The sequence below is a fragment of the Fukomys damarensis genome, unplaced genomic scaffold (assembly GCF_012274545.1).
Source record: "Fukomys damarensis isolate Sample0158 unplaced genomic scaffold, DMR_v1.0_HiC HiC_scaffold_35, whole genome shotgun sequence".
Taxonomy (NCBI): Eukaryota; Metazoa; Chordata; class Mammalia; order Rodentia; family Bathyergidae; genus Fukomys; species Fukomys damarensis.
Genome location: NW_022900947.1, coordinates 15,170,939 through 15,176,938, shown reverse-complemented (window position 1 = coordinate 15,176,938; position 6,000 = coordinate 15,170,939).

Here is a 6,000-nt window from a genome sequence, read left to right as displayed (position 1 = left end):
ATTTTTTTTTTTTTTTTTTTGCCTGCTTGTTCAATAGATTGAAAGTGCTGGTGCCAAGCTCAGAACATACCTGATGGTTGACAGTGGACGAGTCAGTTTCCTTTGTATGCAGTGTCTGTAGTGGGTGGACCAGCCTCATGTCTGTGTGCCCAAGTGTGTTGGATCCTAACACACCCCGTTTAGGCCTGGGACTCTATTATCAAGAACACCCGAGGCTTCTTTACATATTAGAAAAAGTAAGGAGGCAGAGTTATGGCACATTTTCCCATGAAAGGCACCTTCCGGAGAAAGAGGCAACTGGAGACTGGATTTGAGAAACCTGGGCAATGTGAAGTGTTTGTCGAGGTGCTGCAGTCTGAGCTAGGTCTGCAGACGTACACTCGTTTGGCCGGAATGGGTTTTTGCCTTTATAATTTGCATTTGAGTATCTGTGGTTGGGGCATCCATACATTTGCAGCAATTCCCCAAATTCCCCTTCTACTGCTTTCCCCTCGGCCTTCCTCCCATTCATGTTAGACATTTACCTGGATTTGCAGCTTATTCATGTGAATCTTGGTTAGACTTTTCTGTCCAGAGGCTATCACACTGGCATGGGCAGAAAGAAGGAGGAAGGTTATCCGCTAACTCACTGGAGTTTTCTCAAAAACAAAGTGAGCAGCATGCAGGTCTAGAGAAGGCCAACATCAGGGAAGAACAAAGCGGGTTAATGGTAGACTTAGGAGCCAGCGCAGAAGGACAAGGCAACCATGTGCTGAATCTAAGCTTTGAGGACTGAATGATGGAGCCACAGACCTTGACCCCACAAACAGGGAACAGGTGTTGGAACTAAAGCAGGAAGAGGGGAGGATTCTCTGTTCCCTCCTCAGATTTAGGATAGCTCAGAAGAAGTTCGGAGTCTGTTGGAACACTTGCCAGTGAGCCAGGAAAATCTCTGTAACTATTCATCAGTGCTATTTTTTGTTCTATCTAGGTAACAAGAGTTGAGTACGGTTTCAGAGAGGAGGTTCAAAACTCTTAGGGACATTTTCCACTGCCTATGTATTTTTTACCTTACCTATTCTTAATTAATCAATTCTACCTGGTTTATAAATACTGTCTTTAAAACATTTTTGAAATCACATTCTAATTCCTACAGCTGATTGGTTTTCTGCTCAGTCACAGACCTAGATCTAGCTGTCCCTTGGATCTAGAATGCTTGATGCATATTGCCTACCTTCAGTTCCTCAAGAAAACATTGAGTACTATGCTCTCTAACTCACTCAATTTCACTGATGTAAATAAACATGTTAAATTAACAGAGCTTATTGTATATATGATTCAATTTTATAAAAATTTTGCATAATGAATCAGAGGCATAGCCGTCACTCATAGCTGGAAAACTAAGGCTGGGTCACCATTTTTCTATTGCCCTGAGGTTTTTTGTAGGGAAGATGAGCAGTTCTATTTAATGAACTCCATTTCATGATGTAGGTTCTCTTCTGCCCACTTTAAGGGTGACAAATCTAGATCCTAGAGAGCCCTGCATTATAAGCTCAAGGTGACACGACTCCTAGTCTGAGTCATCATTATCTGGTCCAAAAATTGTAATTTTTCTTACGTGCTGCTTCATAATTCTATGCCATGTTTTTCAGGCCACATGAATCATTTTGAACTGTTAAGTATTAAACACATCTGTCTATTGTAGTACTTACTACTTTTCAATGTCCTATTTATTGCATTCTTCATGCTTCATTAGACTGTGAAAAATTTGAAGTCAGCAACTAGGAGATTCTAGTATCCTTCGTAGCAGATTGCGTCCTGGTTCATAGTAGGTAGGTACTTAATTACTGAACAGATAATGAATGAAAAAATTGCTAATAATGTATATATTTGATGAATACAACCAACAAAGGGAGTCTGACCTTTTCATCCATTCCTTATTTTTTTCAGACATAAATAAATAAATTAGTTTATTTCAGACAGAAGCCACTCACACTTGTTTGTTTTCTTCTATTTTATTTTCTTGGGCTCAAAAGACATCAATGATTTGAGCAAAACCAGACAGAGGTTACAAGCAAAGCTGCAATTAGAATTTGGACTGTCTGATTACAGGTCTTGTGAAGTATGCAATACAGGTAATAACTAATCAAACAGGGGAATAATGAATACTCATCATTCTTCCTACTCTACTTGCTCTAAATCAGTGGTATCACAATATTAATATTTGCTTAATCAAGCACTATTTTTAAAAGCTATTTCTACATTAAAATAGATTTTGAATAATCACCTGCAATTTTATCTCCCATGTTTTAAAGTGTGAACTACATAGCATTTGTTGTAAACTTATGACTTTGGAAATGCATATCCAAGCATTAAATGCTGGCTGAATAGTGCAGTGGAAATAATTCTACAGTAGAGCTTAGAGGAAGAGATCAGAGGCCTAAGGACTGAGTTCTGCCTCTGCTGTTGCTCTTTTAGTCATTGAACAAATATGTATTAAGAGCCATCGAGGTACTGGGATTTGTATCTGTTGGTCATTATGGTAGATAAATAATGTGAGGTCCTGGGTCATTAAGGGACTCACAGTTTAGCAGAAGAGACAAACAGGTAAAATACTGTAATATAGAACGTTTCTAAAAACATACACGATGAAGTGGATGAAAAATAATTAAGATGTGTTATGTATGTGCACCCACAAACATTATGCATTACCAACATGTACTACACAAATAAACACTTCACGATGGCTTATACACTGGGAAAGGTGGGAGAAGAAAATGAGAATTCAAAAGCCATAAGGGAAGACTGATTGACTCTAAGAAATTCTGTCAAAGTACTTCTTCAGCTGAAGAGTCACTAACTCTCTAGTTTTCTTACCAGTCTTCGGTACCGGTGTCATATATTTGAATCGCTTACTTGATGTTTACATTGATTAACTTATTGCCTCAATAACAGCATCTGTGAGGTCACAGAGAGGAAAAGTTTCTTCTTTCTCTACTACAGTGATATTAGTTTTGATGAAATCCTCAGTTCATGCCAGAAGCACTTTTGTATCATAGCAAATTTAAATAGTGCTCATCAAAGCATATACATTCCTATTAAAATTTATTTTAAAATTGTGTATAATTACCTAAAGCATCCTAGATACTGACACACAACCCCTCTCTTTCTTTGGAAAGTCCTGGACAGAGTATTCCCCGTTACTAATATTTTCGCTTTCTGTCTAAGTGTTTATTTTTCAGAGTATTTCCGCTGTATTAGTCACCTTCTTTGTCACTGAGGTATAACACTGGACACCCACAACTGAAAGGAGGAAGTGTTTATTTTGATTTGCGCTTTCAGGAGTTTCAGTCATTTCAGTTGTTTTAGTCTGTGGTTGGCAGGGTCAGATGTACAGATGGCCTAGCAGAAGGGTCTGCCAGGGAGAGAAGCTGCTCGAGTTCTGGTAGTCAGGAGGCAGAGAGACAAGGAGGAGATAGGCAGAAAAACGTCCTTCCGGTCGTGCCCCCCACCGTGCCCCCGCCAAGCAGGCCCCGCCTCCTAACAGCAGATTTGGCTACCGGAGGAGACAGCACTTCAGGATCCAGTCACCTCCCAGAAGCCCCCTCTGAGTGCATGGGCTTTGTAGAGAGCATTGTGTAGAGAGCATCTAAACCATAACATCTGTACGATCAGGCAAGTGATTCAAATTCACAGAAGCCTCAAGGAACAGGTAGACATTTTGATGCCCTGTAAGATTTTACTGACTGCAGAAAGAGAAATTAAAACAAATGAACAGGAGTCAAAGCCCAGACCTACAGAGAAGATTAATTTCAGAGGATCAAATAAAAATTTCCCTCTTGCTTGAACATAGGGGCTTTTTGTAAATGTAAATACTGGGTTAAGGAGAAATAGGTGGCAGTAAAGCAAAAAGAAAATCATTGTGAGCTCTGATGCAGAATAATAATTCTATAATTGACTTATAATGCATTTAGCATTTATTATTTAAAATCAGAAAATATATTGAGGTTGCTTAGGTATTAGAAATAAAGCTATATAGCACATTAGGGAAATTAAAGGATAGCATATGTTTGCCAATAAAAATATATCAATCAATAATTGTTATATTTCCTTTCCTTGGCATCATATTTAAATTTACTTCAGTTGCTATTTTATTTCCTGAAACAATGGACCACTTTGTCGAGAATCTCATAGTAGAGGAAATACAGGATGGTGGTATGTTTGGTAGCAGTATATTCAATATTGAATTTTGTATTCTTATTAAATATTGGCATTTACATTTTAAAAGACACTTCTCATTTTCTTTCGGGACTGGAAATTCAACCCAAGGATATGCTGCCACTGAGTTAAACCCTCAGCCCTCTTCTTAGTTTTTATTTTGAGAAAGAATCTTGCTAAATCTCCAAGTTACCTGGGTTGGACTCAAATTTGCAAACTTTCTGCCACAGTGTCTCTTAGTGCTGGGCTATTCAATGTTGTAGTGTAAAACAATATTAACAGGAGGCATAATATGCAACTTTTCTGTGTTGTTCAGGAAGAGGTTTGGGTAAAAATAGGTATACATTCACATGTAACTGTCAGGACAGCTACCTTTGTTTTATATTTATAACTGATATATTCAGATGTAATTCAGCATCAGGAAAGGTCCTCCCACTTATCCTCTGGCAAAGAATAATTTTAAGATGTGTCACTTTCATATTTTCATCAAATCACTTAATAAAACATTTCAATCAAGATAGTGGGGTGAATTTTGTCTTCCCAAAAGATATATTATAGTTCTTACTGCTAGTACCTAAGAATATGATCTCATTTGTAAAGGGCCATTAATTAGTTAAATTGATATATCTCTCACATTAAGATAAAGTAATACTAAAGTTCAGTAAACCCTATGCTCCATATGATTAGTGCCTACATCAGAAGAAAAAAAAAAAAGCAGAGACACCCAAGGAGAATGTCATGTGCTGACAGAGGCAGGCAGAGGTTTGAATGACATACCTAAAAGCCAGAGGATGCCAAGGATTGCTGGCAATCCCCCAGAAGCAAGGAAATAGCAAGGGAGGATTCTCCCCTACAGATTTCAGGGGAAGAATAGTCCTCCCAATTCTTTGTTTTGGCCAACTGTCTTCTAGAACTACAGGACAGTGTTTCTGTTGTTTTAAGCCACCTAGTTTGTGGTAATTAGTTGCTACAGCCCTAGCAAAACAACAATACAGGAGCAAGGATGTATTCAAGAATAATTATACGCAATTGAAATGTAGCAATAAAGAGTACGGGGATAAATTACTGCACTGGGTGATTTTTCATTTTGAAGACAATGGAGGAAAATATAGAAAGTACATCAGCTAGTAATAGTACTGGTTGTGCATACTAGAGGGAGATAGGAGGTGGAATGAATGTTTCAATATGAACATTGTGGTGAGATAAAGGTAATACTTGAGACAAAATCTGAAGATGAAAATATTTGCTTTTTAAAGACACTGAAGAGAAGGCATTTCAGGGAGCTGGGAGCCCTCACCTGAAAGGGTTAAGCTGGCATGTGCCCAGTCTACTGGAGGAAGAGAGGACTGTCCTGGTAGTCCTGGTGAGCAAGAGGAATAGTAGAAGGAACCCAGATTAGGATGCTAAGTAAGCCCTTCCATTCAGGCTCCTGCAGGATTGTAAGTAAAACGAAGTGTAGAGGCATTGAGGTTAAGGCAGAGGCACAATGTGGTGTGATGTATTTTATAAAATATCACGTGTTTATAATAGACTGTAAAGGGCAAGAATAACAACCAGATGACCACATCATACCTTCAACTGTCCAGGCAAGGGACAATGACTGCTCAGACCAAAGAGGCATCGTTGGGGTGTGGAAGGATATAGAACAGTTGGATTATAAAAAGAGACAGAGAAAAAGAAAAAATATGAGAAAAAGGAAAAAATGGAAAAAAAGCTTTTGTAAATAGGGAAGGGTGGAGGGGGTTAAGGAAGGGCAGGGGTATGAGGAAAAAATGAGAACCAAGACCTGTCATGTAAAGGTAC